Source organism: Pelodiscus sinensis, chromosome 5, assembly GCF_052426305.1.
Source record: "Pelodiscus sinensis isolate ZL-2025 chromosome 5, ASM5242630v1, whole genome shotgun sequence".
NCBI lineage: Eukaryota > Metazoa > Chordata > Testudines > Trionychidae > Pelodiscus > Pelodiscus sinensis.
In genome coordinates this window covers 96891938-96916155 of record NC_143056.1, presented here as the reverse complement: position 1 = coordinate 96916155, position 24218 = coordinate 96891938, and the positions used below count along the sequence as shown (strand labels likewise).

At 44.4% G+C, this 24218-nt stretch overlaps 1 pseudogene; it reads right to left on the bottom strand.

Moving 5' to 3' along the window:
* Positions 1 to 14665: 14665 nt before the first annotated feature.
* LOC102451550 (importin subunit beta-1 pseudogene) overlaps positions 14666 to 24218 on the bottom strand; it is a 42786-nt pseudogene continuing 33233 nt past the window's right edge.

Here is a 24218-nt window from a genome sequence, read left to right as displayed (position 1 = left end):
GGTTGTTCAACTTTCGTGGACGTCTCTTTCTGGGTGCTCCGACCCCTCCTCCATGACGTGGGGTTGGCTTGGAAGTCACCTGATTCGAATGGACATGAGCAACCACTCGAAGAAGAAAAGAACGGTTACTTACCTGTAACTGTTGTTCTTCAAGATGTGTTGCTCATGTCCATTTGATTCCCCCCCCCCCCACCTCCCCTTCGTTGGAGTGCCAGCAAGAAGGAACTGCGGTGGGGGAGTGCCAGCAGGGGTACTTATGCTCCACCATGGTGGCGCCACTCCAGGGGGCGCCCTGCCAGCGCTACAGGTACTACTAGGAAAAACGCTCCGGAGATGCGGTACACGCAGTGCGCACACCTGATTCGAATGGACGCGAGCAACACATCTTGAAGAATAACAGTTACAGGTAATTAACCGTTCTTTTTCCATGGATGCTGCAGTTCCAGCGAGCACAGTTGCGGGAGAGGTGCATGTCTTCCAGCTGGGGATGGTCCAGGTTTGTCTGCCCCCTGCACTCCCCAGCCAGAGTGAGGAATGAACTTTTCCCTGGCTCCCTGACAAAGGGGAACAGCCAGCAATGTTCCTATATACGTTGGGAAGAACTTGGCTCCTGGGGTGGGAGGCTCAGGGTTGGGGGCAGTCTCAGAGGGAGGGGGCATACCCAGCCAGCCCCTTTCACCTGCCTGGTGATTCTGTCTCTTTTATGTATGGTTTTATGAGAAGCAATCGCTTTCTAGGCACATCCCATTTTCCTGGCAGCACAACCAAACTCTTACCTTGCTTTAAGTTTGTCAAGTCTATTCCCCACTCTGGTACTTTGAATGCAGAAGGTGGAGGCCCACAAGAGACCTTAAAAATTCTTTTCCTCTATAGGCTTTTGCTTAAAAGCTCCCCAGGGTTCCAGATTCTCTGACCTTAGGTGATAGCTGCCTCCACCATAGTGAAAAAATACCCCTTTTTGAACCTAGGAAGATTCACTTCGGAACTTCTTGCAGAGGGGCACCTCATGCTCTTTTACCACAAGACAGCTTGAATAAAACAAACTGCAATCTCTGATAGCTGACCTCTCAGTCTTAAAAGTTTCAGAGGGGTGGCCAAGTTAGTTTGTAACAGGAAAAACTTTAAAAAAAACAAATAATCTAGTTGCACTTTAAAGAGTAACAAAACATGTAGATGGTATCATGAGCTTTCGTGGGCAAAACTCACTTCTTCACATGACCGGAGTATAAGAAGTCCAGAATTAAGAATAAATAAGAGAGGGGGCATGGGTGGAAGAAGGAAAAAGGGGAGGGGAGGAAGAAAAAGAGAGACCCTAAATAGATAGTGCAAATAGTTACTAGAGGCTGTTATGAACTATTAGCATCTCCATTGTTTGTTTGTTTGATTAAGTCATTAAAAGGTGGAAGATAAGTGTGCGAGCTATCCTATATCCTGGTTCAGACCATTAGCTTAAGAATTAAACTTGTAAATGAAGTTAAGTTCCAATCCTTTTCTGTGTATTTGGCACGTGGAATTGGTCTGAAACAAACCAGTGAGTTGGAGATCCATTAATGAGTATCCAAGAAGATTTAAGTGTTCTCCAACAGGTTTTTGTGTGTTGCCTTTTCAGATATCTGATTTGTGTCCATTAATTCTTTCCTGTAGAGATTGTCCAGTTTGGCTGATATACATGGCAGAGGAGCATTGCTGGCATTTGATGGCAGAAATCACATTAGTGGATGTGCAGTTAAATAAGCCTTTGATTTGGTGGCTGATGTCATTGGGTCCAGTGATGAAATCATTGGTATAAATGTGTGGGCAGAGTTGGCACCAGGGCTGATTTCATGGGTAGTTTCCTGGATGATTATGATGGAAGTGTGTTGTGTGGCTACTGGAAAGAATTTGTTTGAGGATAGGGGGTTGTCTGTAAATGAGAATTGGCCTTTCCCCCAAGGCCTCTGAGAGTGAGGGGTCATTTTCCAGGATAGGTTGTAGATTGTTGATAATATGTTGATAATGTGGTCTGTAGGTGATAAGTTGGAATTCTCTCAGTCTTAAGTGTGCATACACAGACTTCCTATTACCTTCCAGGACACATGAATCAGATCATAGTCTTAAAAAAGGTGATTTTATTAACAAAATAAAAAAATATGCTTGGTAAAGCATACTTGGTTGCTAGGTGTTATAGCATAATAGAGAGAAAAACAGATTAAAGCACAGAGAATTGCTCCCTTGGGATTTGACTTCAGTTACAGTATATGGGGTAGGAGACATGGGGTCAGTTTCTAGTGGAGTGCCCCAAAGTTCAGTTATAGGACCGGTTTTGTTCAATAACTTTATTAATGACATGGATGAGGGGATGGATTGCACCCTCAGCAAGTATGTGGATGACACTAAGCTAGGGGGAGAGGTAGATACGCATGAGGGCAGAGATAAGGTCCAGAGTGACTTAGACAAATTGGAGGATTGGGCCACAAGAAATCTGATGAGGTTCAACAAGGACAAGTGCAGAGTCCTGCACTTGGGACGGAAGAATCCCAAGCATAGTTACAAGCTGGGGACCAACCATTTAAGTTGTAGTTCTACAGAAAAGGACCTAGGGGTTACAGTGGATGAGAAGCTGAATATGAGTCAACAGTGTGCCCTTGTAGCCATGAAGGCTAATGGCATATTAGGTTGCATTAAGAGGAGCATTGCCAGCAGATCCAGAGATGTCATTATTCCCCTTTATTCGACTTTGGTGAGGCCACATCTGGAGTATTGTGTCCAGTTCTGGGCCCCCCACTACAAAAAGGATGTGGACGCATTGGAGAGGGTCCGGTGGAGGGCAACCAAAATGATTAGGGGGCTGGAGCATATGACTTATGAGGAGAGGCTGAGGGAGTTGGGTCTGTTTAGTCTGCAGAAGCAAAGAGTGAGGGGGGATTTGATAGCAGCCTTCAACTTCCTGAAGGGAGGTTCCAAAGAGGATTGAGAGAGGCTGTTCTCAGTAGTGGCAGATGGCAGAACAAGGAGCAATGGTCTCAAGTTGTGGTGGGAGAGGTCCTGGTTGGATATTAGGAAAAACTATTTCACTAGGAGAGTAGTGAAGCACTGGAATGGGTTACCTAGGGAAGAAGTAGAGTCTCCATCCCTAGAGGTGTTTAAGTCTCGGCTTGACAAAGCCTGGCTGAGTTGATTTAGTTGGGATTGGTCCTGCCTAGAGCAGGGGGCTGGACTTGATGACCTTCTGAGGTCTCTTCCAGCTCTTTGGTTCTATGATTCTATGACACATGATCCAAGCACAGAGGACTTCCAAACCAGGAAGTAAAAGAAATTAACCTGAACGCGGCTAAATAAACATTCCCTTGTCTACTTACATGTGTTGCTTCAAGGCTTTGTTCTCCTAGACATGGTAATTGCTTCAAATTTTATTTGTGCCTCCTAGGCTCATTCCATCTCTCCCATAGCTCCTGTTGCTTCACACACACAAAGGAGACCAAAGCAGGCAAAACCTATTTTTCAATTCAAATCTGAACACTTTCTTCCCATTGGGTCTCTTGGCTCCCTGCCAATACTTCCTGGATTTTTTCAAGGATTCTCTGAGTTTAACTCTTTACTGGCAGTATCCCTCCTATATACCGAATCTGGTGATCCTAGCGCTTACCATTTAGGAGGAATTCTTGGAGAAAGAAAGAGATACTCGGACAGACACACAAACACTCTCAAATATATAGTATATCTTGACAAAAACTCAAACCACTTGTCTGTCTTCCAAACCCTTTTTTATGTCCTCCAAACCTTGCGGTCAAATTAATTTTCAAAATATTAGTTAAAAAAGATGTTCATAAATCTGTCATTTTGGCTGGTGTATGCTTAATCCCAGCACATGTATTCATTCCACGCTAAAAGATTGCAAGCTCCTTGTAAAAGATATCACACTTTTGCCCAGAGGAGTTGACTCTCCCTGAGTATGTCTACACTACCACCCTAGTTCGAACTAGGGTGGTAATGTAGGCAACCGGAGTTGCAAATGAAGCCCGGGATTTGAATTTCCCGGGCTTCATTTGCATCTTGCCGGGCGCCGCCATTTTTAAATGTCCGCTAGTGCGGACTCCGTGCCGCGCGGCTACACACGGCACGGACTAGGTAGTTCAGACTAGGCTTCCTATTCCGAACTACCATTACTCCAAACTACCTAGTCCGTGCCGCATGTAGCTGCGTGGCAAGGAGTCCGAACTAGCGGACATTTAAAAATGGCAGCGCCCGGCAAGATGCAAATGAAGCCCGGGAAATTCAAATCAGGGGCTTCATTTGCAACTCCGGTTGCCTACATTACCACCCTAGTTTGAACTAGGGTGGTAGTGTAGACATACCCCCTGTTACTTGATTCTGGTGAGTTTCTAAATTGTACTGACATTTGTTGAGGAGAGGGTTAATCCCACAGTGGAGGACATAAGCATGAACTATGACTGTTTATCAAGTAGAACTGGGTTCAGCTACATAGAGAGGAAGTAATGGCTGGTTGTAGGAATCTAGAGTACTAAGAAAATGAACTTAGCATTTTTCATCCAAAGGATTTCCATAATGACATAGATATTTTTCATTTCCTCCTATTAAAAATGGTGCTGCCGTCCACATGGAGTGGGACATTTTTCTGTCAGTCTTCTATCCCAAGCCACAGGCAACCAACTAGGAAAGGCACCTCCAGGCATTGAACATTCAGAGGGCACTGGCCTACCTGGAAAGGACAAGGCTCTTCTACAAGTCCACGCAGCTCTTTGCGGCCTACACAGTGTAGGGATGGGTTTCCCTGATTTTATCCCAGAGACTTTCAAAGTGGATCACTTCCTGCTACGAGTTGGCAGGGGCTCAGCCACCGGCACTGAACAGAGCCCACTCTACCAGCGCTCAGGCTTTTTCATGCACTTATTTTGCACATGTCCCAATCTAGGATATTTGCTGAGCTGCGACTTGGTTGTTATTGCATGCCTCCACGTCTCATTATGCCATCACGCAGCAAGCTAGGGATGACGTTGTGTTTGGCAGGGCTATATTTGCAGTATGCATTTTCATAACCCCTATCTGCCTCCATAGACACTGCTCACAATCACCTATGGTGAATGGACATGAGCAGGCACTCAAAGAAGAAAAGACAGTTACCTGTTCTGTGATGGTTGTTCTTTGAGATGTGTTGCTCATGTCCATTCAACCTCATAGCCTCCTCCCCTCTGTTGGAGTTCTGGCAAAAAGAAACTGAGGAAGGAGGAGCCGGGAGTACCCTATATAGCGCAGCATGTGCATGCCACTCCAAGGAGGCTGGGGACCCTGGCCTCAAGGGGACTACTTAGGGAAAAACTTCTGACACCGGTGCATGTGGCAAGCTCACGCACCCATGTTGAATGGGCACGAGCAATACATCTCAAAGAACACCAGCTACAAAACAGGTAACTGTCCTTTCTACGTATTGAAAAATCTATCTGAGTCTTAATCTGGTGTCACACACATAAAAACTTATGGGATTTTATTCTGAAGGTACAAACAGGCTGTTTTACTGAGTGTAGTCTATATATAACTGTGCAGCATCCAGCGTCTAGGCTTTGTCTACACTTCCAAACTGAAAGCACTACTTCAACCTGGCAGTGTGGTCACAGCACTAGTGCTGAGAGAGAACTCTCCCAGTGCTCTAGGTAAACCACCTCCACAAGGGGAGTAGCTAAGAGCGCTGGGAGCACGTTTACACAGTCACTTTACAGCGTTGTAATTTGCTGATCTTGAGGGAGGTTGGTTTTTTTCATCCCTGAATGAGGAAGTTACAGCACAATAACTTACCAGTGTAGACAAGCCTTTCATCAAAGCAGTGTTTGTACTGTACATCTGCAATTCACATTAGAAATCTAAAATAAACCTATCAATAGGAAATATTAATGTATTCTTCACCAATCATGTTTGATACAATTTAAATTCCTATTCATCCACTTTGAAAACAAAGGAAGAAGCTAATGCGGGGTCTCATCCTACAGCCACAATTTCTCATTCAAGTAGTGCATGATTGATCTCAGAGATAGAAAAGTTACTATTATAGCAGCCTGTGTTCACCTTGAGCAATTATATGGTTTAAAGTTTATGCAGCAAATTATTAGGTTTGTCAATGACTCAGTCATCAAGATTAGTTTTACTCCACATTGCTTTCAGATACCAAATGACAAGCTGTGTTATAAAAGGTTGGAATTATTTATAATTTTTTTTGTAATAGTCACTAATCACTGATGGTAATTCTCCCATTTGAACATGGCTTTTTTTAAAGAATATCCTGGTATGTCTGCCTCACCAATGCTTTTATTCCGCGCCTAACATTGATGAAATTGGGTAAACTGTTAAACAAGCAGGAGGAATTTTCAGACAGATTACTATTAAATTATCACTTTTTTGCCATGTATTATTTTTACGCCTCTAGATCCTGGGTGGTGGTGTTCTTTGTATGTCACTCATGTTTGTATGTTTTCCCCTTTTGACTGATTAAAGTGAACTGCAACAGAATGTTTTAACACAATATATATACCCATATTTCTATGCTATGATGATATTAACACCAAAGTTCGGAATTGATACAACCACCTGGGAATCGCTGGCACACAACTGCCCTGCCTGGCGCAGTCTCATCCACAAGGGATGCGAAGCTCTCGAAACAAGGCGCATCTCTGAAGCACAACACAAGCGCATGCTGCGCAAGTCCAAAGCTACCAGCGCAACGATTGCAATGCCTACACATGTCTGCCCGACATGTTCCAGGACATTTGGTGCCCGAATTGGCCTGATAAGTCATCTTCGGACATACTGTATCCAGTCTCAAAGCACTTAGTGGTGTTGAGGTCTTCATCAACCACGATGGACGAACAATAACCAAACTAAGTACTATAGCTTTTGCTCAAGCTAGATGCCTTTTGAGTTCAGTACTTTTGACTGAATAAAGTCAGCAGGATTTGGCCCTGAAACAATACTATTTTATTGGGTTTCTCCTGCACCTTTCTGATAAGTGCTTTTTACAGAAATCTGTTGCTTTTGGCATACATGTACTACATTCTACCAGAAATGCACAGCTCCATGCTGGCTATTCAGATGCACTGAAACAGTGAGAAGTTTTGGATGCTGTTGTGAGTAAATCTAGAGGAAGGAAGCGTCACTTTTTGTTAGAAATAGTCTTTTAGGTTTTCTATTCTAATTCCTCTGAGTTTTTTCATAGTAGCATTAGAAGAGAACTGTACTGTGCTAGAGCCAACTCGTAAACTGTAGGAACGAAAGGGGATTTTTAAAAAATTAAGTATTAATTTAATGTTCATTTGCCATCTCAGTTCAACATGTTTGTATATGGTGTGGGTACAGGTAGTTGGTATTCCTGTGGTGGGTCATCTCTAAATTTGTCCAGTTATATCACTCACTAAATTTTCCAAATGATCTGATTATCAAACCTGCAACTCAAATCCTGTCTTAATTCAGGAAGCAGCATGACTAATGAAGCTTAACATAATACTGTATAGTACAGGCAATACTCCACTTGGGACACTTGAACAAACTCTGGGGTTTTTTACTTGCGTTCCAGAATGAATTTCATTTTTTTTTAAAGAAGTCTTTCCATTGGATTTTATTCATTATTCACATGTAATAGGTATTTCCCCAGACTCAGGAGTAAAATTATGTAGATGTTTGTTGCTGTAAAGAGAACCTCTTCCCTGTTTCTAGAAAGAAACAAATAGTGGGAAAATGACTGCTAGATTACCAGACAAGAAAAAGTCTCTCCATATTCCTCATAGAGATCCATTCCTCAACACTTTGGAACAGACCTCTACTGGTGTGTAAATTGTCATATTTTCATTGAAATCAACCTTACATCATTTGGTTAAAAATTAGGCATGAAGAATAATTCAAAACCCACCAAGAAAGAGCATTTTGTTTGAACAGGAGCAAATATCAAGCTTTAGAACACCTTAAAGCATTATTATTAAAATTTAATCTGTTAATGAGTGTTGAAATAATTAAAATTGGATTTTATTCACAACAATGGTATTTAGAGTGTGGTGAGAAAATAAATTCTGAAAGCTTGAAGATAACTTGTTTTCAGACGGGGTGAAGAGTGGGGGGGGGACGCACAATATTTTTATTTTTTAACTAAGTAGGTTTCAGAACATACAGAATCCTGATACAGATACCGGCTGCTAGTTTGGAATTGAAGTTATTCTCAGTCATGTACATTTTTATCCAAAAAAGACAAATCTCACTGAAGAAAGTTGATGGGGAGAGCTCCTTTACATCTGTGTCCCTCTCTTACAGGCTCTGCAGGCTTTTCTGCCTTATCAGTCAAACTCAAGCTAAGAGGACCACTGCCTACTGTATGCTGGTGCTACTGAAGAATACCATGGTGGGAGCTGCTAGAAAACCTGTCACTACACTGAAAAATGCCAAAGTAGCACTGACAGCCAGACCATAGCAAAGCTTTATTGGGAGATAACGAGAGCCTGCAGCATGTTTTACACGTGGCAGTGTAAGCAAGCCTGCTGACACTTCAGTGTAATGCAATGTATTCCAGGAATGCATCCTAGATCCTGACTCTGCATGAGGGAAAAATACTATTTTTGTATTGTATGTTGGCCGGGGAGGGAAGGGGAAAAAACCATTATAATGGAAAATATATTTTGGAGAGGCACCAATCTTGTTTGTTCAGAATATTTCATTAATTGTAGAATATGTAGCAGACTCTTAGTAGCAATTTAGTGATGGACAGTCACACTATACAAATAATAAATGAAATGGAAGTACAAAAAGGATAGGAAGGTTAGCATCTGCTTGCAAATAGAGTAGCACTGTCACTATGATCACAGTAGGGACAGTAATGCCAGTTCACAGGGCTAGCATTTCAATCCCTTTGGTATTTGATTCTTGGTACTGCCAGATGGTTTCCACCCTCCAGGCTGCTTTTACATTGGCTATGTTCTTATCTAACCTAACATGCAAGTAGTGTTTGTAAGTCCGTACTGGTGTTAAGAAGCATTTTCCTACTGGAGGTGCTCTCTTACAAAGGAGACATGAAGCTGAAATATTAACTGCTTGTATCCTGACCAGATTGCATCTGCCTTGTTTCCCTCTGCATTTACAAATGGACACAGTACTTTTTCACTTCCTGTCTTAAATTGTGCAACATTTGAGCTGTAGGTAAAGTGATGTCTGCATATTGTAACGTTCTACAAAGCACTTAAGTGTTTCAGATGAAAAGCTCTCTATAAATATAAGGCAGTTTCAATAATTAGTTTATTAAATTCTGCACTATGAACTAATTATTCTAAAAACATAAATGGTATCTTAGTTTATATCATACATTTCCTTTGTATTAGGGAATCATTCTTAGACAGGAAGATTCAGGTGGCTGTGTCTCAGAGAACAAAACCAAATAGCAAGGAAGCTGGCTTTCTGTTTTTGCCACATGAGTTCTGTGCACTATGATAAGTATTTGTCACATAACACACAGTGGTAAATACTGTAAAATTTCCTGCCATGATGGTCTTAGTAATGATAGATCAAGAAATGAGCCAGCTCAGACAATACAGAAATAGCTCCATCATCTTCCTTTTGCGTTCTCTGGGAAGTTTCACAATTTATGAAAAGTCTCCTTTTTTTTTTTTTTTTTTGCCGCTTCAGAATAGTCAAACCTTAGTTATGAATCTTGTTTATTTTCAGCTATCTCCATGCTAGTTTTGAATATACTATGTTCTTAGATTTAATGGTAAGAAGATCATATCCTTCTACTAAGGTCTTCATTATTACCACTTTTTCTTGAGTCCAGGAAATTTGGTCTCAGAGGTAGCAGATTTATTAAATCCCGAGATATAATAACTTTCTAAATGGCACCCGATCTCCAATTACAGGTGCTTTTTCACAGGAACAGTTTAACTTTTCTAAAGTATTTTGCCAGCTGAGTTACTTGATAGGGCCCTTCAGAGGAAAAGTGAGGAGCTGACGGGACATTACAAAAGCAGCAGGCTGCTTCAACGCCCCTGTCCTTACTTTTTGCTATGAGTAAATTGCTTTGACTTCCCACTGAAGAAATATTACATCTACAATTGAATTCCCCGCCACTCTGAAAAAGTGAATGCAATAAATCAACCTGAGATATAAGGTTGAGATAAAGTTCAACATCCTCTTTGCTCTCCCACTGCCTCTCTTTCTCTCTTTTTCTCTCTCTCTCCCTAACACCTCCCTGAAGTCTATATGACGATTCCTTTGGCACATGGAGTCCATCTCTGAAATGGTGGACACAAATTATTTTGCTGTATTCTATCATTTGCTGCAGTCTCTATATCCCAGTCTATCCCCATGGGCTACTGTTTGGGACTTCTAATTCATCAAGGTACAACTATGATGACAGGGAGAACTTAATGGCCACAGTACTGTTCTCACATGGTGCAGAAGACACCGGCTAAAGCACATTTTATATTTTCATAGTGCTTTGACTGTGTAAACCACCCCAGGCTGTAAATGAGAAACACTGTTGTTGTTGTTGTTGTTAATTGACAGAGGGATAATTTTGAAGACTCTCTGTTGTTGTTAGATCTAGAATATCCACAGAAAAAGGCCCCCTTTTTGGGAAAGCATCTGTATTCAGGGCAGTGCTTAAAGTCAGTTGGAACTAAAGCAGGTGGTTAAAAGTAAGCATGTCCTTATGTGCTTTTCTGATTAAGAATGAGCAGGAGCACGTGCTTAAGTGATTTCCTTAATCAGGTCCTCACTGTGTTCTTAGTTGGTGCTTAACTCAGACAAAACCCCAATTAAAGTGAATAAAGTTTTGCCTCAGAAAGGACTTTAATGTTTGACCTCATGTCTTCAAATTTCACAGTGTGATGCCATAAGGCATTAACATTAGGGTTGAAATCTTGTTCCCACTGAAGTCAATGGCAAAACTCCCACTTACTTTACTAGGGTCAGGATTTCACCCTAGGAGCCTGCCTGAGCTAATCAGCTTCAGCTGTGCTGCATAAAAAGAACGCAATGTGATAGTGGCATCTATATAGGTCAAAGAAGCTGATAGATAAAAGAAAGGAACACCCTCAATATACTGGAAGGTCTCTAAACTACAAATGTGTAAAATTAGTTGGCCAATTAGCAATAGCTATTCTTCTTCGAGTGGTTGCTCATGTCCATTCGAATTAGGTGTGTGCACCTCATCTTCCAGAGCATTTTCCCTAGCGGTACCCGTAGTGCCGGCAGGGCGCCCCCTGGAGTGGCGTCGCCATGGCAGGGAATAAGTACTCCTGCTGGTGCTCACCCACCTCAGTTCCTTCTTACCGCCCATGACGGTTGTTGGAGTGTGTCTCTCTCTTAGATCAGTTAATGGTTCCTGTTTCTCTTTGTATTGTAGATAGTTCTAAATAGTTCAATTACTTAGTTAGCGTCTCTTTGTTTTTTCTTCTCCCCTTCCGGGGGTGAGGAATGCCAGGGCCACAAGGCTTTAAGGCGTGCGCTGTCTGCGCAAAGTTTATGCCCAAAGGAGACCCTCACGACAGTTGTCTGAAGTGTCTGGGTGAGGGCCATCTTATAGACGCCTGTAAGATCTGCAAGTCGTTTAAGCTGCACACTAAGAGGGAGAGAGACTCTCGTTTGAAACTTCTCCTCATGGAGGCGGCTTTACAGCCGGCACTGGTGTCCACGCGTGATGCTCCATCTTGAGACCGGGCCTCGGTGTCGAAGGCTCGGCACCGGTCTCCTTCCCCGGGACCGAAGAGATCAAGAACGCCGGAAGTCTAAGTCGGGCCTACACCGCAGTGCCGAATATCCGGTGCGCACGTCCTCATCCACCACGGTGCGGCGTAAGCGAGCGGGACGCCCATCCAGCCCAGGGCAACTACCCTCACACCGCCCCTCCACGTCGGACACTTTTGAGGCGGCGCGTGATCTTATTAGCCTCACTACTTTCCCTCCGTCATCGGTTGAGGCGAAAAGGTCGAGGTCACCTACGCCAGAGGCATGCCTCCGCACTGGCATGACCGGATGCCACCGGTTGCTTATGCAGTGGGACCGTCCCCTGTGGGACCAGTACCGTTTGCTCTACATCAGTGCTGGCCTCGACGCAGGCCGCCAGGCACTCGACACTTGACTGGGCTAGACCTCCCTTGGTGCTGGGACCTCTTCCAGACCCCCATCTTGGCTGCACCAGTGCCGTATCACCCAGGCCTTGTGGCATGGTCTACGGCACCATCATCAGTACCAGCGCTGAGCAGCTTTCCCGGGGTGCTGTTCCAGTCTTCAGCGTCGGGCCCTTCAGCATCAGCCTCTTCAGCACCAATGCAGATTTCGGCACCGTTACAGGCACCGGCATTGACCCTGTGGACCATGCAAGTGCCGCCTTCGCCGATGACGTCGTTCTCTTCGGGATTCGTCTCGCAACTGATACCGACTTCGGCAGCACAGCCATGTGCAGTGTCGGCTCCACAGCCGGCACCGGGACCTGTTCTACCGGTGCCACAACTGGCTCCCCTTCAGGCACTGGGACCTGTCCTCCCAGCACCAACTCCACTTCTCGCACCGGGACCGATTCTCCCGGTGCCACACCCAGCTCCACTCCTGGCACCGGGACCTGTCCTCCCGGTGCCACAACAGGCACCGCAACAGCAATCGGCACCGGTACCAGTCTTCTGATGTGGATTCTGATGTGTCATCGTTCAGGTCGGAATCCTCAGGAGCTTCCTCGAGTCATAGATCCCGTTCCCGGCACCGGCGTAATCATTCGCGTGTGCAGCAGACATGGCTGCCTCAACTGCAATGGCCCTTCTGGACGCCGTGGGCTTACCACCATGGCAGGGGCCTATACCCTCCTCTGTGGTGTCCGGTGGCTCGGGGCACTGAGCGCAACCATTGGCGTTGCTGTCACGACCTCCTCCTTCCCCCCAGAGGTCGGTTGCTACAGAGGCCGCTGCTGAGCCACAGGCCTCAGTGCCGGAACTGCTTCCGCAAATGGTGCCGTCTGCCCAGCCGGCTCCTCAACTGGGCCCTACGCTGGATCCGGTACCAATCCAGGAATCATCGTCATCATCGTCTCCTGATGAAGCCTTGGCAGATCCCGCACCGCCATTGCCTACTATGGATGCTTGAGCGCATCAGGATCTGCTTAAGTGTCTGGCCTCCAATCTGGGTGTCCCAGTGGAGCCAGTAGTGGAGGACTCAGACCCCATGATTGACATCCTCTTGGACGATGCACCCGCCCGCTTGGCTTTTCCACTTAAAACTGTGGCCAAGATTACTAATGCCCTGTGGCAAATCCTGGCAACCTGGACCCCTACCTTAAAGGGAGTCGAGAGGCACTATTACGTTCCCCAGTTGGGGCACGAACACCTGTACTCCCAACCTGTCCCCAGGTCCTTGGTCATTCAGGCTGTGGCTCAAAAGGAGAGGCTTCCCCAGCTGGAGCTGTCCCCGAAAGCTAGGGAGCCCAAACGCCTTAACCTGATGGGCCGTAAGGTGTATTCCACTGGTGGGGTGCAACTCCGCATTGCTAACCAGCAAGCGATGATGAGTTGTTATGCTTGTAATACATGGCAGGCCATGGATAAGTTTAAGGATAAACTCCCTGCCGAGGCCCATCAGGAGTTTGTGGCCATGACCTCGGAGGGCACAACCATTGCCCGCACGGCCCTCTAGGCTTCCATGGACGCTGTTGACTCTGCAGCCCGCACCACGGCGTCCGGTGTAGTTATGCGCCGTGGTGCCTGGCTGCAGGTGTCTGGAATACCTCCGGACGTCCAAACCACGATCCAGGACCTGCCGTTTGACGGAAAAGCCTTGTTTTCGGAGCACACAGACTCCAGGATCCATACACTTAAGGACGCGAGACCTACTCTCCGGTCCTTGGGGATTCACACGCCGGCCTCTCAGCATTGTCAGCTGCCCTACAGAAAGCAGGGGAGAACGCAGTCCCAGGTCCCCCGTGGGGATTACTGGAGACGCTGTCCTTGTACCCCCAGTGTGGGTGTGGGGGCGGCTGCGGGCCCGTCCTCCGCAAGGGGTTGTCGATGCTGCCCGAGAGGGGACAGCCCCCATGGGGTTGGTCAGGGCCCCTCTCAGCAGCCCAAGCACCAGTTTTGATGGGTTGCTAGAGAGTCGCACACCAGCCTCCCACCCTAGCCCCCCGTTTGGGGCCAGGTTATCCCGGTTTGCCCACGCCTGGGCAGATATCACGACTGACGCCTGGATTCTAAATATAGTCAGAAGTGGCTATACCATTCCCTTTCTGGGCTCGCCCCCTTCCAACCTGCCCACCCCGTCCCTTTGCAGGGACACCTCTCACGAAGGCACCCATTGCTAGGAGGTGCTGGAGCTCCTCGAAAAGGGAGCTGTAGAGAGGGTCCCTTCACATCTGGAGGGAAAGGGGTTTTATTCCAGGTATTTCATTGTCCCGAAACCCAAGGGCGGGGTTCGTCCCATCTTAGGGTATGTCTACACTACCCCGCTAGTTCGAACTAGCGGGGTAATATAGGCATACCGCACTTGCAAATGGAGCCCGGGATTTGAATAATTTCCTAGTGTAGACATGCCTGGCTGAATAGCTCTTTGGGAGGACAATAACTAGCCATTGTAGATTGGGAGAAACCCTGTAACTGCCCTAATCTGCTCTGGAACTGGTTTAAAATCTGGCACCAGAATCAGAAAGTTGTAATAAATTCCTTTACAGTCCTGCAATATGCGTCTCAGCTACCACTCCATCTGTGTGGTTTTCATCTCCGGCAATATGATCGATGAAAGACAGAATAAATTCTACTCCGGGTTGCACTAGCATCATACCTGGATGCACGTTTTCTTGGTCTCCCTTCAGTCCCTGAATGATGCCACTGTATGCTTCCAGACAGCCCTCCCTCAGCTCATTCAGGTAGTCCAGCATGTCATAGTCCAACTTATCAACCTGGGCTTGAGAGGCTTGCTGGAGGGTATTCAATTCAACCTCCAGATATTTTTTAAACCCTCCTCCAATGGCCAGGGCAATATCAACAAACACAGAGAGAATCTGAGGCTTCATGAACCAATGGACATTCTCATTCCCCACATTCTCTAAGAGCAGCTGCATAACCTTGTCACAGAAAGGCAAGATGTTGGACGGCAGTGCTCTACACAAGTCTGCAACTAGGCTTACTGCAGCCAGACAAACCTGGTACTCAGCATAATTCTTCAGTCCAATGCCGAGGAAGTGTTTGAAGGCATCCATGTACTTCAGAAACTCACCACCCAGGACTTCTGCCAAGGTGCCCACAGCCATGAGAGCATCCTCTTGTACTCCCCGCAAGCCAGCTGTGCTCTGGAACATTCTCAACCATGATAACCAAAGTTGTTTCCTGGACAGCAGGGTAACAGTCCTTGGCACTGTTTTTCACTATTTCCATCAGAGCTTCTTATGCAGCACTTCTCAGATTGTTTTGGTGTCTATCGGGCCTGTGTGTGGTCTCCAGGAGTTTCGGAACTATTAGCTCAAGCGAGGAGGATAAACAGTAGGTTGCTGGCTCTTCTTGATCATCTGCTACATCTGCAGCTTCATAGGCAGCTTCAGCCAGACTAGGGAAGGCCCAGCACACGTTGGAAGCCACTCTGGGCTCAGCACTCAGGCCCTCAATGAGACACTGGAGCAGTGGGGTGAGGTAAATATCATTGATGGCAGCTTCAGGCAGCAACTCGTAGATTTTGCCCACAATCCGGACAGTCATATCTCAAACCACTGCACTAGGGTCTTTCCTTAGTTCTGTTAGTGTGGGCATGACCTGAATAGCTAGTGGTTTGAACTGATTGGGCTCTGAGCCTTCCAAAATGCACCCAAAAGGCATGACGGCTGTGTCTCAGTACCACCAATCTGGGTTTTTAATGTGTTCTTTAATGAAGGGCAGCACATAAAGAACAATGTCATCTTTACAGCAGGTTGCCAGAAGCATGAGGCAGATCCCAGCTGCTTTGCAGGGATTCTAGTCATCATCATCATCATCATTTTCATCCTGTTTAGTTAGTGTCTGTGTGAAAACTGGGACCAAATATTGTAGTGCTCCCTTAGTATAAAATTTGGTAGTGTGCTCTGGAGGCCTTCCTTGTTCTGCTTCCTCAGATGCTTCAATAGCCAGATCTTAAACTGGGCTTAAACTGCAGCAAGAGAGTTTTAGGTTGGACATTGGGAGAAACTTCTTGTCAGGGTGGTTGAACACTGGAATAAGTTGCCTAGGGAGGTTGTGGAATCCCCATCTCTGGAGATATTTAAGACCAGGTTGGATAGACATCTATCAGGGATGGTCTATACCAGAGTTTCTCAACTTTTTTTTTTATAAAGAACCCCTTTACAAAAATAAGTACCCCCAATACCTACAGTTTTCAGACACACCAAAATTTTTCTACCATTGCAATGCATTTGTTTAAATAACGTAATTATAGCTGGGTGGGCAATGACATTTTTGGGTATAAAAAGTACAAAAATAAAAAAACGCTGTAAAACTTTTTAAAAATTCAGTATTCTCCAAATTTCAGTTGTGTTGATGTATCCCCCAGACTTCTCTTGAGTACCCCTAAGGGTACTTGTACCGCTGGTTGAGAAACACTGGTCTAGACGGTACTGGATCCTGCTGTGAGGGCAGGGGACTAGACTCGACCTCTTGAGGTCCCTTCCAGTTCTAGTGTTCTATGATTCTATGATTTTATAATCTGAGTACAGAACAGACACAAATAAAAGATTGATTGTTTCATTGAATTGTTTGATATTAATTGTTCAAATGATAGTTGAACGATATTAAGAAACATGCTATGTAGCTTCAAAAGCACATGGAATGAGAAAGCACAGAATAGCTTGAATGCTTTTAACCTCTGTCCAGTATGCCTGATGACTTATTTTTAAAGAGGTAGAATATTAATAGTGGAAACTTGATCTACAGTGGGATTTGCAGAATAGAATAAGAACTGGATACTGCCTTCAAAGTAAATCAAACAGAGATGGAGTGTTTACCAACATATCTTTTCAAGAGATCTTTAAAATAAGGCACCTATCTACCAGAAGATCTTTTTCTTGTCCTTTCTGTGAAATTGTCATAGTGCTTTGACTACAGATAAGGAAACTATAATGAAATAAAGGAAACATTGTTTAGTTGTCAAAATGAATTTGAAGTTTGACATGTGGGAAAGAAGAAACCATACAAAATTGGATACCGAGTACCTGAAATTTACCTATATGATATGATGACTGTGCTCTGTCTAAAATGTAAGCTAAGCCTTCATGCTTGATAGAAACAGCTAGGGTTTTTTGTGTTTGTTTGTCTGTCTGAATCATTTCACAAACAAAGCAGAAAGTGTGAGATGGTTAACAAGAGCTTGGCAAACACTGCAAGCTTGTTCAGTGAGTATCTATTTGAATTATTACATACATTTGCCTTGACCGTTGTGCCTTCTTTACATTTGATTTTTGTGACTTTTTACTGGAAGGATGTTTGTGGAAACAGTAAATGATAAGTGAATGTTGCAGAATGTACTGTACATAGAAAGTTCATTGTTGAATTTGTAAATATCAAGTCAGTTTTGCAGAGCAGATAGAAAGAGTCACTCTCATCCGGTCAGGGAGCAGTAATATATCATGTGATCTTTGAGGTAAGTCAATACAGCTACATTTTTAACATCAAATGTTTTTGGGGTAAGGGATAAATATCATGTTTCTCTGTAACCACGTTTGTTGTGTATATAATTCTGAGTAAGTTGAAAAAATGATGAATTGACACAATTTAAAACAGAGTCATGAGTTGAAGATACTATGTTTGTCTTGCAACAGCTAAGCAGTTTTAGATAGCTATTATTGTCAACTTCACAGAGGACACGCAGAATCCCAAATTCAGTTACAGAAAAGAGCATTTTTTCATGTGTCTTGTTTTATTTAGAGTGTTCCTTTATAGAAAATTCTGAAGCATTCTTAATAATGAGGAAGCCAGCAGGATGCTATAAAAACTCTTCTATGATTTTCATATAATTTTATATTGTTCAAAAACCAGATTATTATTGAATGTTCCAAAAAGGTCTTGCAAATATATTTGATATTTTTTAAAGTCTGGACCCATTTTAAGTTAATGGGGTTCAATGGTCAATAGAGGTGTTTTTTTATTTAGATAAGAGCTCTGAAGTTCATCTTTCTAGGAAGTAAACTGAAAGGTTAAAGAGTTAACTTGGAAAATGTGAACTCAGGGCGGACAATCAACTACACAGGGCTCCTCTATTATTTACTCAATCCTGTGTATTATCCTGCACCCAAAGTACATTTTTTACCATTTCTGCTTGGGGAATTACACACCCAACTGTTACTGTTGAACATGTATTTTTCATTCTGAATTATACTGAAAATGTTCCTTCGCAAGGTTACTGTTTTATCATGCATGTTTCCTACATCATGTTATTAGAACCCTTGCTAGAAAACAAAAAAAGCCCAATTATAACATAAGCTTTCCTTTCTTTTAGTAAAGTTAAAGCTGTGCAATAAAGTGATCTGGTTTTAATTCAATGCATTAAATAAACATTCTTGGCCAACCCAGTCTAGGTGCTTTGGACTACTCAGGCACCACAGAGCAGCTAGAAAGTTGTCTAAGGGGACAGCTGAGGATTCGCTTAAGGGAGGGTAATCCTGCTGTAAACTAGTAACCTGAATGAGCTCCCTTCTGCCATCTATTGATGAACCATGGGGAAGATGCATCCCGAGCAAACAGTATTTACATGGACACACCTACTTTGCCTAGGGCAGTGCTCTCCAACCTTTTTAACTTCAAGATCACTCTTTCAATTTAAGTGCAATGTAAGATCTACCTCAAACCCAAATACCCTTGTCCAGCTTCCTTCCTCCCTACTCTGAGGCCCCGCCCTGCTCCACCCCTTCTCTAAGGTCTCACCTTGCTCACTCTATTCCCTTTCTTCCCCAAATCTCATTCACTTTCACCAGGCTGGGGTTGGGGGTTAGGGTGCAGGCTTTGAGTCTTGGGGCAAGGAGTTTAGAGTGTGGGAGGAGACACCCTGAAGGTAGGGAGGTGGGATGGATTCTGCAGTGGACTAGGGGATAGGGGCTCGATCCTACTACCCACTCAGGCAGTGACAGGGAAAACAACATAGATTGCCCCAGGGGTGAGCCTGGCTTCTGCATTAGGAATGCAGGATAAGCGACCTGCTGAAGGTGGGGTGGGTTAAGAAATAGGGCATTCACCTGGGGAACACAGGTTAGTGGTCTCAAGTCCTGCCCCCCCTGGGAGCAGCCAGACAGTCAACACAGGCTGCCTCAGGAATGGACCTGGCCCCCACATTAGGAAGGGAGTATAAGGGAACTACTAAATGTGGGATAGGTTCTGGAGTTGCCTATGGGATATGATATTTGCCTGGGGAATGCAAGGTTGGAGGCTTGAGTCCTGCCCCACCCTTGACAGCTTAAGTTCTACACTACCTTCCACTCCTCCCAGTCATCTTGGGAATGACCAGACAGCCAACACAGGATAAGCGATCCTCTGAAGGTAGGAAGGTGGTGTGGAGTCTGGAGTGGCCCAGGGGATATGGCAAATGCCAGGGGAGCATAGGGTTGGGGGTCTCAAGTCCTGGCCCATCCTACCCACCCTGGGAGCAACTGGATAGCCAGTTGTCCCAGATATGGAGCTGGCTCAGGCATTTGGAAAGCAGGATAAGGACACTCTGAAGGTTGGGCAATGGGGAGGGTCCTGGAGTGGCCTACAGGATACAGCATTAGCCTGGGGAGGACAGACCTGTGGGTTCAAGTCCCACCCATCCTGGGAGGAGCTCCACCCCTGGCATGTACTGGGAGCTGGCCTTCAAGCCAGCTCCTAAGCACTAGGAACCTGTGCGTAACCATGAAGATTAACCAATGAGCCTTGGCTCATCAGTTAACTAGTTATACTTTCACATCCCTAATGGAGACTTGACTTACATCCTTTACAGCTACAGACCCTTTCTCCACAGCCCAAGGTATTGATATTGATAACACCCTGTGGGATTTCAGCCCTAGCTAGGTAATAGGAGACATTCCCTCCCTTCTCTTGTGCTCTGCCACATCAGTGGAGGCAAGTTGAGGATGTTAATGTCACTGTCTTGGGGCTAGTAACAGGACTTTCTCATTGGAGGGTCCACAAGTCTGTAATTATTTCTCCCCCTGAACTCAGCGCCCAAGTCTACTGAAGTTTAGTACATAATGCAAAGCTCTTCTGTTAAAAATGGTTTTTTTCTTAAGATAATTTTGTGTATGCCTCAAGAGCATTCAACACTCTCCCTTCAGCTTCTTGCAGAATCAAACCCTCATGGCTCCTTTTCAAAACTCTAACATGAGTCTAGCAATTATTCTAGTATTTTCTAGCCACCTGCCTAGCTAGCATGTGTTTTGTTGGCAAGGATAATGTGGTCTGTGGTGCTGAAACTAGTGTATAACAGGTGGAATTACCGTAATTTAGCAAATATACCCACACCTTAATATACCCCACAGATGTTGCTGTTTGAGTAAAAAAAATCTTGTATACCCCACGCACGATATAACCCACGGGGTATACAAGACTTTTCTGTGCCAGGGGTATATTTGCTAATTTATGGTGTGTGTGGGGGGGGGGGGGAAATTAGCCAGCCACTCACAACCCCAGTTCCTGCCCAGCTGCCAGCTTCCAAGTGGGGGAGTGCTCATCCCTCTGGCTCCTCCGCAGCCACAGGAAGGGGCAGGGGAGCAGGAACCACCATCCTCTGGGCGGGAGAGCACTCACCTCCTGGAGAGTTGCTGCTGAGTAAAAAAAAAAACCTATATAACCCGTGCACGACCATATCCCCGGGGGGGGGGGGTTGTAAAAACGAATATAACCCGCGGGTTATATTCACTAAATTACGGTAAATATTTGTTCACCCAGTCATTTTATGGATCTGAACTTTTCATTTTTTCGGTCCATGACTGCTTGTTCTGAAATACAGTCCACTAGGATAGACCCCTGCAGCCTCTCATTGAAATCATTGTGACTCCACAAGGATGCAGGGCTTAGCCCTAGATGTTCATATTGCAGGGACAAGGCCCACAACTTAATAAATGGTGGGCCAGATGTGCCTGTAGGTAAAGCCTTCTATTAGGGGTGGAGTGTGGGTTGGACCACCCCAGGATAGCTCACGGAATTGCAGTTGCTTTCCTGAACCTTACTTGTTCCTGGGGAAAAATAATCTGACCTTTAAGCGTATTGGCTTAATCCTGCCTCCCCACTTACATCAATTCAGTTGGTCTGACTGGGTTATTGAGGGCAGAGCCCAGGCTCCACTCATTCCATGTGTATTTGCTCTGGGTGAGAGGGGAGTTGGCTTTGCAGCCTCTGCTCTCCTGCTGTACATGTAGCTGAAATGAAAAGAGGCTACATCCATTTATGCCCAGGGGTGGCAATGTAAAACCAGTCCACAAGATAGCCTGGAGTTAAACAATTTGATGACCCAACAAGAAAGCAGTAAAGACCTGATAAAAACAGCAGTGTATTTGTGCTAAATCTTAGTTAGAATATTTCAGCAGCAGCAGCAAAACTGGCCGGTGTTTTAAATGCGGTTCCCTTCCAGACTTGCAAAATTCAGTTCAGAAATTAAGAATTCCGTAAGTACAGGTTTCCTCCATGTGTAATCTCACCCTCAGTTCAATGCTTGTGCCTACTGTTGAAATGCATTGGGAACAGTGTGTGTTACTAGGGAATGGAGTTTGTTCACTGAGACTACAATGGCGATCAGCCCTTGTGTGGGGCTCTACATATGGAAGAGGCTTTTTACACATCCCTGTGCCTCCTCTCCCCCACAGCTTATTCTAAATGTAAGGAGGTGTTCCTCTACTAGACCTAGGTATGAAGGCAGAGGATCAGACACTGACCTCTGCTATATCAATATAAATCTGGAGTAACCCCATTTGCTGAAATGTGTTATCCTTGATTTATTGTGGTGTATCTGAGCTCAAAATCTGGCAAATAGATAATATTTTGAAACATGCTTAAAAATCGGGAAATGTCTGTTATTAGGGAAGGGTTTTTATTTTGTATAAAATGTTAGACCTTTCTTAGCTTCAGTTTCCATGTGTATTTACACTGTACATATAACTGCACATACAGTTTTTTATCACACTTTAGTAAAATTGAAAGTCCTTATAGCAAATTAGACATTTGAACTTATTCTGAACAATCTGATGTCTAAATCACTAACATATACCCTGACATGTTTAAAAAGCTACCAAATATTGTATTTCAAAAGCTTATATAAATGTTAATATTATATTTTATAAATGGGAAGTCATGCTACAACAACTCCTCATTTGCATCCATAACGTTTTAAAGATGAGGCATTCTAAATATATAATTCAGTTTTTACCTGTTTTTTTTCTATTACTAAAACAACAATTTGGCATATTTCTGAAGCCATTTTGCCTTGATGGAGGATGTTTTAAGTAGCCAGTGTTTTGGAACAAAAGTTCTCATTGGTAACTTGTCATATATATAATGTATACGAAAATCTTATCTATTCATTTAATTAGAATGTGAGGGGAAAGAAATATTTCTTTGATCAATAGTAACCAAACTCTAAGAATAAGAGGGGAAAAAGATGTGCAGAAAGGTTCAAAATACAGAACTGCATTGTTTGCAAAAAGCCTGCTGTTTCCTTTATGTCTAACTGATCCGTGCCAGAAGCCTTCTTGAATTTCTACAAGAATAGAGCTTCAGATCATCTGCATTCAGTGCCAGAGTCATGGCCCTGGAACCGATAATTGCCTCTGACAGGATTTAATTACCTTCTCCAGGACCTTTTCTCTGTTTGATTGGAGACCACCCCCTGCCTCCGATCAAATCAGACAGTAATAACACAGTGAGGCACAGCAGCCAATCACGAGTCAAGTCTGAACAGTGACCTTGCTGAGTAGAAGCTGATTGGTGGTGTCAGCCTTGTCAACTGTGTCAGTGAACCATCAGACAAGAAAGAGAGAGAGCGAGAGAAAGAGAGAGAGTGGAAGATAAGAGAACAGCATTAATGCTAATGGAGTCTGTCAGCATGCAGAGCTCGAGGTTGCATTTCAAGCATGGCAATGCACAAAAACAAAAATATTATAAAGCCAATGCAAGCCAGAATGTTCCGAATTGAACCTTTTTGCAGGAGGCTAGTTATGGGAACACATCAAAGCTGTAATTCACTGACAACTCAGACAAAGTGACAGATACATGCACATGATGTGACAATTACTTTCAGGAAAAAATTCTCCCTGCACCTCATCCCGAAACAAATGCAGCAAATTTCTCAATTTTAAACCCACCATTATTTTTTTCAAATATCTGTGGAATATTAGTAGTAGGCATGTGCCAGGAAGCCTCTGATTTTAATATTAACTTGACGCATACAGTTATTATATTATTGATGGTCCTTTTAGTATGAAAGCTAAATGTACCTGTGGTTTTAAAAATATGGTATTCTTTTAGCAGCCAGGCCCTAAAATGATCTCTTTTAAAGAGAAGCAACAGCAGAAGTTAGTGTGTAGTATTGTTTGCCAAACATTTTTTCACTATATCATGGAAAACTTGACAAACTTTCCTCTTTCCCTCCTCTTCCACATGCCACCTACTTAGAAACCAAATAGCCTTATGCTATTGGCAATGAAAGTACCAGAACTTTGAGAAATAAACTAGATGGGCTCGGAGGAAAATTAGAGTTTTAATGTTGACAACAGGCAAGGAGAACCAATTGGAGTCTTTTCACTTTTGATTTGAGTTTATGTTGATCTTGGTACAGATAAACGGACTATTTCCTGTTGATGGCAAAACTCCAGGTAAGGCAGGGTAAGGCCCATGCTCTCTTTGCTTGGTATTAGGTACTTTTTCTGTTTTGTCTCAAGGTGAGATGTGAAAACTTTTCAGGAGATCAGTGGCTCTCAAAGTGTGGTCCACAGAGCACAGGTGGTTTGCAGCCATCTTGCAGGTGGGATGTGGGTACTGGTGCTCCAGTCCCACGGCCTTTACCCCACAAGAGGTTGGAGCACCAGCATCGGCTTCCCACTACAAGGCCAAGAGATGAACATCACAAGCCAGACCCAGCTTGTGGGGGAAGGAAGCAGCTCTGCGTGTTGCCGCTCCCTCTCCCCTTGGCTGGGGGAACATCAACGCAGGATACTGCTCACCTGGAGGCTTTTCCCACTGCTTCCATTGGCCAGAATCAGGGGGAGCAGGGAGCAATGCTTGGGAGTGGTGGAAAGC